Genomic DNA, 9660 nt, shown 5'->3' on the forward strand with positions numbered 1-9660 from the left:
AAACAATGCATTGAGGTCTTCCTCAGCCTAGTGCAATAAAGATATTCAGGATGACTGAATTTCTAAGGTAGAAGAGGTTTCACAGATAAGTTCCAATTTCACGACCTTCTTTATCTACCAAATGAGCAACGTTTTGGTCAAGAGCCAATTAAAGTCTGGATGGTGAGTGGCTGGCCCTTAGTCACCATCAAGTCACCTGATGGAAGACCTTGGCTGCCATGGCTCAAATAAGTGGTCTTAAGCTTTTTTGGAATACGTGAAGCCTCAGTTTCTCACAGGTAGAAAATAACAATGATCCTAACCTTCCTAGGCTTTAACATAATTTAATAAATTATGATAATAAGTGAAAAGGCTTTGAAATATCAATATGCTCTACAAAAGTGAGGTAGAGTGTTTAGTTTCTAAGCAAATGGAAATTTAGGGGTTTTGATCTTCATGTAGGGAATACCTGGATTCATGGCTGTACAAACCTGTACATTTGAACAAAGCCCCATGCTTGGTTTAATGCTTTGCTGTTGGCATCTTGAAATTCTGGATAATTTTTGCAAAAGAGAATCCTGATTTTATTTTGCTCTGGGGTCCTGCAAATTATGTAGCTTTTCCTGACATCAGGTGCATGACACCTCCCTGTGAAAGAAACCCATGCCTATAGAAGAATAGAATCACCAGAGTTATCTACTGAGAAGAAAGGTCAAAAGGATAAAAGTAAAGATCAACAGCAGCACTTACAGTGTATATTTGAGAACATTTTATAATAGCTCATACTTATATTTAGCAATTCCTCCCCTGAAATTATCAAAAGTCTTGGCTTTGATGATTCTTTGATCATCAATGAATTAATCGTGTGTGTCCAGAAAAGAAGTGACTTCACATAGGCTGGAAAAGAGCAGAGACCTTTCTGGCACTGCTAGTTAACAGGCACCCTCCAGCCCACACAGCTGGACAGATCATAGTAAGTCCTGCTGGGCACTGAGCTAAGTCAGCATCCGTGTAAAATGTCTTGAGTTGGCCAGAAAAGAACATGGCTCAGAGCAAGGAAAAAGCCCTGGGTTCTGGGCCACCACTTGCTTTCCTGCAGCATTACAGAGGTGTAGTTTCCAAAGATAAGCCCATGTAATCTCTGAGGAAACTTGCTGACCCTGGGAAAGGAAACAAACAAAGGAAATGATGACAAAAGTCTAATGTACTTGAGTGTGCGTGGGGGATGGGAGGTTGTGTGGGAAGAAATGCTAAACTAGGCACCATAATGTTCTGCTCCAATATTTGGATTAAGAAAATGGGGTACTAATTATGGATTAAGGAAACAGGGGTACTACCTTCTATGTGCTGGGCGCTTAACAAAGATAATCACACTCAATCCTACAACATCCCTGGTAGCAAGGTATGATTCCTATTTTATGACTGAAGATACTCAGGCTTGAAGATGAAAGTTAGTGAGAATGAGCCAAAGGTCTTTCAAACTCAGACACTGGAGACTTATTGTGAATAAAAGATGCTTTGTGGTGTCAGCAATATCTGCAAAGCAAGTAAATGGACAAAGATGTATGGAAAGTAAAAATTTTGAGAAGTATTTGCCTACATATTATGTTAATTGCTGGCTTATGCCGCCAGGACCCCTAGCACAAGCCCACTCCACTCCATCAAAGCTAGGAGACACTGGCAGACTACCACTCCCCACCATCCACTTGGTCCACAGGTTCCATTTTCCCCTTTTTCATAGTTAGAGCTAGCTTTAAATAACATTCCAATCCATGTTGTCACCCCTGAGACAAAGGCACCTGAGCAGCACTCCCACATTCCCTGGACTCCTGAAGTTTGTTTTCTAAAATCTCATCCAGTCTACCCTCCTGCTGCTTCCTGCTATGTCCAGGCTTTCCAAAAAAAAAAAAAAAAAAAAAAAAGGATGAAAATAAAGATCAAAACTTTGGTGTTAAAAAAGTCAAAATCAGGTTTATTTGAAATCAGAACAGTCTAAGTTTGTCAATGTCTCTATAACAGCGGCACCCATAGGGTACATGAGGAACACAAATAAGGACTAGAAAAAGATCCTCCTGTCTAATGAAAGGAACAGGTTATAGAAACAGGGTCTCTATCATGGAGTAAGTCAGCAGTACTTAAGGAGTGACTGCTACTGTTGGTAGTCCTTCTCTTTAGCATCTCCAGGAAGGGCTTTTCATACCATCGTTAATGATGCACAGGGGACAGGAAGAGGGAACTGCCCTTCACAAAACACCTGTAACCTTACACACCATAAGGGTACCCTGAACTTGTCTAGGTGATCTTGACAAGTGATTCCAGTTCCACCCTCTTCACATTACAGGCCCATAGGCTCACCAGTACTGGACTTTTCCATCACAGGTTCTGTAGGAGATGGTGACTGTATGAATCTGCCAAAAGACTTGCCTGTGGGTGGACAGCCCAGTGCCACTGCAGAAAAATTATGTAACTTGGAAACTCATTGGGTAGTTGGGACACACTTCCTCTTTGCTTTATCCAGAGGAACTTCTGAAAATGGTTGTTGACCCCAGGGTACTCAGTCATGCAGCCTGTGCAAAGTAATCCAAAAGAGTGAATGGTAATGCCAAATGGTGTAGTAGACTGAATCATGTCCCCCAAAATTCATGTCCATCAGGAACATCTGAATATGACCCTATATGAAAATAGAGTCTTCGCAAATATAATTAAGGATCTCCATGTGGAATTATCCTGGGTTTAGAGTGGGCCATGAATCCATTATGGGTGTTCTTCTAAGAAGAGGAGAAGACATAGAGACACACACAAAGGAGATACACAAAGGAAGGCATGTGAAAATGGAGGCAGAGATTGGAGTGATGCATCTACAATCTAAGGAATGCCAAGAATTGTCAGTAGCCCACGGAAGCTGGGAAAAGACAAGGAAAGATTCCTCCCTAGAACCTTCAGGGGGAGCAGGCATTGCCAATACCTTGAATTCAGACTTCTGGCCTCCAGAACTGTAAAAGAATACATTTCTGTTGTTTTTAGCCACCCAGCTTATGACAGCCTGTTGCGGCAAACACAGGAAACCAATACAGGTGGGGACTGCATGAAAAAAGCCACAGTATCAGATAAGATTGCTGCCTCAGAGGCCTGAACACCCCTTACAAAGGAAACATAGTTCATCCTGGTTTAATGGAACATTATAAAGTAATTATAAAATATTACATTGAGAGGCAAAGCCACTTATTTGTTAGAAGGGAGGACAAAAGAGTTCAGTTTATTCTTCAGTATCCAGGCTAATGACTCATTCAGAATTATGGGTAACCCTTAAAATGGGGTTTGAGTTCTCCTTACTTTGTTACCAATTACAGACACTCACATACTATGCAAGATCATGGCTAATAAATTTTTGAAATGGGTTTTGTGCGCTCCTTCCTATGTTACGCACTACAACACTTAATGCCATGAAATGCACATGATACAACTGCATTTTATGGTATATTAGTGTCATTAATTGGTAACATAGTAATTTGGAAAATTTCTTACATTAGAAACAAACTAATAACATTCAAAACAATTTTGTGAAGAATTCCATATTATAAATGGGGTTGCTGCCATCTGACAACAAGCATAAGCTCTTGGAATAGAAAACAATGGATGAAATTGAACATTTGCCCATATAATATAGGATTTGGGAACCTTGTTCTTAATTGGAAAGTATGCCCCTAGGATCATACTGGAAATGGGGATGCAATTAAAGTGCCTTCAGGCCTGATACCTGGGCCTGATTTCCACACTTAGATGATGTTCAAGGTCTAGGGCTCTGACCGAATCCAGGATTTATGAGGCTAGGTAATGTCCCAGTTTCTGAAATTTGGGTGACATGGAGTACCAAGGGCAGAGGTGTGTTATGATCCAAGTACCAGCAATCCATCCTTCTCACTTTAAATGTAATCCAGGAAGGTGATATTTGGAGAAAACCAATGTTACTTCACTAAAGAAGTCATTGAATTATTTCTACATGAGCTAACATATGTAATGCAAGTCAATATCAAGAATGAACCAGACAAATGCTAATAAGCAAACTTAAATAGAATGATATAAAAGGGAAGAATTCTTGTTTTATCTTAAAGCAAGATTCAAGTTACTGTCAGTAATTATGGTTCTCAGGTTTTTGAAAGAGACAAGAGTTTTTCCTTTCTTTCAGTTCTCCCCTTTACACATTAGTTGTCACAAAATGGAGGCATAAATATAAATAGGCACTCCAGGAACTATTTCATCAGCCAATATGTGCACATTGGAGGTATTAAGGCACAGTCAGCACAGAGTGGCCAAAGGGATGGGCCCAGTGAACCCTAGGATAGGGAAGCCTATTCTCACCATTATTTGTCCTGACCAGCCTGACTCCTGACAACTCCCTGACTCCTGACAACTCCCATCCTCCTTGTTTGTAAATAGAAACCATGACAACTCCCATCTTCCTTGTTTGTAAATAGAAACCGCAACACACATCTTTTTTATGCAAGACACCTGGGAAAAAGGGTTGAGTCCAAAATTAAAAGAAATACCATTATATTAAATACACAATTACGCTGTCAAATGAAATTCAAAAGTGTACAACATGACCTCCAATAGCCATTCGCTTCCTGAAAACAAAGACTACTTAATTTGACCATTAATTTCCTCATTTGTAAATTGAACATGTTCCACTTTTCAAAGGGAAATTTACAAAAAAAGAACAAATGGTCAAATTCAATTGAATAACATGACATTCAACATGCAATTGTTTTGGTGAATGAAATCCCAAACTACTTTCAGTGGCACTTCTAGGCATTTGCTGTTATTAAACAACAGGGGCTTGACCAGTCTGATGCTCAATGTGTGTAATTTTACACTGGAAATACCACAAAAAATTTAAATATTTTTAAAAATACTAGTTGTATTACTCAGGGTTCTCCAGAGAAACAAAACCAATAGGGTATAGGGGGGGTGTGTGTGTGTGTGTGTGTGTGTGTGTATATATATATGCCCTAATATATATGTGTGTGTGTGTATATGTATATGTGTGTATATGTGTATACACACACGTACATATATATTAGAGCATATTGTATACACACAATATAGGATATTTATTATATATATTTAATATAATACATGATGCATAATATATATAATATATAGTATTTTTATATATATGTATCCTATTGCTTATATATGTTATAAGGAATTGCCTAACACATTATGCAGGCTGACAAGTCCCAAGATCTGCAGAGTGAGTCAGCAAGCTAGAGACCCAGGAATGCTCATGGGGTATGTGAAAGGAAAATAAATCTTGGGACCCCCAAATCACTGAGCTAAAGGGAAAAGTCAAGCTGAGAAATGCTTGGGGCAAACCTACCTCCCATTCTATTCAAAGTCATCCCTCTGCTACTGAGATAAATGCATATCTGATCGCCTCATTTGGAAAGGCTAATTAGAAACTCTTATCTACCTATGCCTTGGGACTCCCCTCCCCCTTTGAGTTGTCCCACCTTTGCTTCCAGTTGTCCCACCTTTCCATACCAAGCCAATGTTCATCTTACATATATTGATTGATGACTCATGTCTCCCTAAAATGCATAAAACTAAACTGTGCTCTGACCACCTTGGGCACATGTTATCAGGATCTCCTGAGGCTGTGTCACGGGCGCGCATCTTCATGGCAAAATAAACTTTCTAAATTAACTGAGACCTGTCTCAGATGTTCGGGGTTCACAGGTAGTTCCATTCTAAAGGCTGGCAGACTTCAGGCCCCACAAAAACCAATGTTTCAGATTGAGTCAAAAGGCAGGAAAAATTCCTTCTTACTTGAGGAAAGGTCAGCCTTTTTGTTCTAGTCAGGCCTTCAACTGGTTGAATGAGGCCCACTCACCTGAGGGAGGGCAATCTACTTTACTCCGTCTACTAATTCAAATGTTAATCTCATCCAGAAACACCATCACAGACACACCCAGAATAAAGTTTGACCAAATATCTAGGCACCCATTGTCCCAGTCAAGCTGACACATAAAATTAACCATCACATTATTAGACAAAGAAAGCTATTAAATAATAAGAATTTTTAAACAGCAGAATGTTATAAAAAATACATTTATGTTATAAAATAAAACACAAAACTATCCTTGCTGGCAGCTTGAGGATATTCAGTGGCATAAAACCACAAGCGATTAGCCAAATACTTTCCTTATTTGTAAATTAAAAAAAAGAGAGTAAGTTAAATAAAGCTTTTGAAAAAGACCAGTCCCAAATTTTGGTTAAATAATAAAAGGACATTACATAACAATTGTTTTGTATAACAAAATTCCAAACTGTATTCTTTGGCAACTGACTGGAGAGGCTGAAGAGCATCTACTGTCATAAAACCACAAGCACTCAGTCGGATGATTCATTTCCCCACTTGTCATTTTTAAGAAAATGTATGAAAAAGAACCAAGAGCAGAATTTAAACACCCAAAACCTACTTACGTATTTTCTCCTTTTTCTTCCCCCTAAAATTAGGCTTAGTGGTTTGGAATTTTAAAAGCTCAAATCAAGAATGACTCTCCAAGGAAATGTATCCATAGTTCCATTAAATTGGAAACTGACACTGAGCTATTGTCCTCTGTCCATTTTCATCCCCGTGGCCCAAAAAAACTGATAATTGAGAAGAAATTACCAGGCTGAAAGAGTGAGTGACTCATCCAGACTACCAAAGGGAATTTGGGTTGCTGCATCACAATGGGGAAAAGAAGACTACTTCTGGAACTGAGGAGATTCACTGGGCCATCGCTTAGCACTCCCAAATCCAGTTTTAAAGTTCAGTGGAAAACTGATGCAACTCCAGGATGACATCACCTGCAAGGACTCAGATCCTTTGGCAATGAATGCTTGAGTCACCCTACCAGGTAAATATTCACCAGGAACTTGAGTTGCCAGCATAGATTAAGGAGAACATGGAATTGATGTCACAGGAAGAAAAGTGAGAATGCTTTCTCCCTATGATTTTCATGACTATTGAAAAAGTACTGGTGATCATTTAAGGGTATAATTTGGGTCACAGATGAGATTATGATTGATTTGACATCACCCCATGATGATATGTAGACTGATGAGCCTTTGTATCTTCCTTATGTTGTGAAGAGTGTTTTTTCATCTGAGTCAATGGCAACAGTAGATGAGTTTTAGCAATTTACAATAGGGATGAATTGTGTTGGATATTTTTGTTTTGTCCACCTAGATATATCCTGTAACCTTTTCTGCATGCTATGTGCCCTAGGAGACTGAGGCTTGTAGACTACATTACCTGGGCTTCCTTGCTTTCATCTAGTAGTTGGATTTGGCCAGTGGTAGGCAACTGCAAGAAATCCAAGAGTGGGAGGAGAGAGGCCAACCTCACCACAAGCATTATTTGTCACTGTGTCTCTGGCAGTGGAGTTCTCACTCTACAATTATAGCTGTTGGTTAGTGGTCCTTCTTTTTTAGTGCTAGCCAATAACACTATTTCTTCCCCTTCCCACTGAAATTCCAGGTTTCCTAAAAACTTCCCATTCTTGCTGATCCAAATAGCCTATGTGGTATCTTCTCTCTGCCTACATATGCAAGTGGTTCCTTTATTAGAGTATGACTACTTGAACTATCTGATTCAAATTCTGTTTGCTATTAGGTCCCAAATAGATATGGTAGTATATTTTTTAAATCCTTGTATAGCAGACTCATGTGGTGGTCTTCTTGTATACCCTCAAGTCTCACCTCTAAATCTCAAGGCTAGTTACTAAAAACACCTATGACTCTTGGCTCTGCAGAGCTAAGTCTCACCTTTGGATCTATAGGGCTACTTACTACACACGACTCTCTGCCTTAGGGGCTTTTTTCCTCACCTTTGGACCATGCTGGACATCAAACAAGGCAAGATGGAGGTGACAGAGATTTATATCACCCCTGGGGGAAGTGCTTTAACAAGTATGGTTGGGTATTTGGTGGCTAAATACCCCCAGCCTCTTCACCCTACACTCGGGATGAATGTGAAGTATACATTCCACACGGTCTCCCACAGGGTCCCCCTGAGAATTAGCTCCAATTGCCCACAGTGGTAACCTGATAGATAGTTCTCCCCACCCTTGGTTGGCTGCCTTCCTTGTATGTCTCACGTCCCCACACCCCTACCAGCGCTATCTGGGACTCCATCCCAAGTAAGCACTTTCTACTCACAAGTGTGTCTCAGGGTCTATTTCCAGGGAAAGCACACTTGAACACCTTGCATGCTAATTTACCCTCACACTTGAATGTCTGGCTAAAAGTAATGTAGGCTCAAAGTTACTTTGCACCAAAAATTCAAAGACAATTCTTTATTTCTGGGGCATTTATAGTTGCTTCATTAGTTCCCTTTATCTTGAGAGAACTCCCTCCCTGCTTTACCAACCACTCCCATTTTAAATTCACTTTTGATTCCAACTTTTAATCACTGTCTACTCCAAACATCAAGGGAGACAAATCAAGACCTCTAAGTGGGCTCCTTAAAGCCCCCTCCCAATAGAAATTTAGGGCTGCAGGGCCTCTCCATGTGTCCACTCAGCCTCCCTTCCAGCTTCTCTAAACAGGGCCCTTCTTGACTCCAGCACCCCCAGACTCTGCAACATTAGTAAACACCCTTCAAGGGGGAGTAGATAGAGTTCATCTGCTTGTGACCTCTGGTAGCACAGAGATGGCTCAGAAGTCAAGAAACTACATGAACAAAAGCCACGTCCAACCAAAAGCAACACAGTTTCCATTTGTAATGGTTGCTTCAGGGGAAGAATTTATTGATCCACACTATTTTCTTGGATTTTCCATCCTCCCCGGAGGGCAGAGGTGAGTTGATGGCATGGTGTGTTGGCAAAGGCCAGCTCCAGCCTGGTGTGGCTTGTGCCAGCATCCACAGTGACTGTCAGATCCCTATCATTTCTGTGATTCCCAAGCTGTCTACTGAGTAAAATGCTCAGCACGGATTTAGTGGCCAGGGTGGGTCTTAAGTATTCATCTGCCTTCCTTCTTATGCTCCGTGCAGATGTGCTGGGACCGACTTCAGAGTGTCCCTGAGTCATGACTGCTTGACTCCACAGATGGCTTCAGGAAGACAGCACAGAAGAGAGACCTGTGAAAGTTGATGGAATTCAGAATTACCTGAAGGAGAAGCACCAAGTAGTCCTGGAAACCCCTCTGCATTTCCCCTCCCTAACACACACACACACACACACACACACACACACACACTTGACCAAAAGAGTCGGCTTTGCATGAATATATTTCTAGAATCTATGTTGGTCCGTGGACATGTCTATCAATTCCTGTTTCATTTACTAATCCTACAAAGTAAGTTTCAAGTCCAGAATGACAAGCTCCCCCTTTAACATAATCCTTCACATTTTTTTGCAGTATAATTTCATCTGGTCTTCCAGTTACACAAACACTCAAAATTCTCCTGTGACTTATGATTAGGATTGCACTGGATTTACCGATTTATTTAGAGGATAATTGATGCCATTGCAAAAATTGATCCTCCTCTTAAGAAAAATGTGGTATTGGCCGGGCGCGGTGGCTCAAGCCTGTAATCCCAGCACTTTGGGAGGCCGAGACGGGCGGATCACGAGGTCAGGAGATCGAGACCATCCTGGCTAACACGGTGAAACCCCGTCTCTACTAAAA

This window comes from Theropithecus gelada, chromosome X (genome assembly GCF_003255815.1).
Source record: "Theropithecus gelada isolate Dixy chromosome X, Tgel_1.0, whole genome shotgun sequence".
Classification (NCBI taxonomy): Eukaryota; Metazoa; Chordata; class Mammalia; order Primates; family Cercopithecidae; genus Theropithecus; species Theropithecus gelada.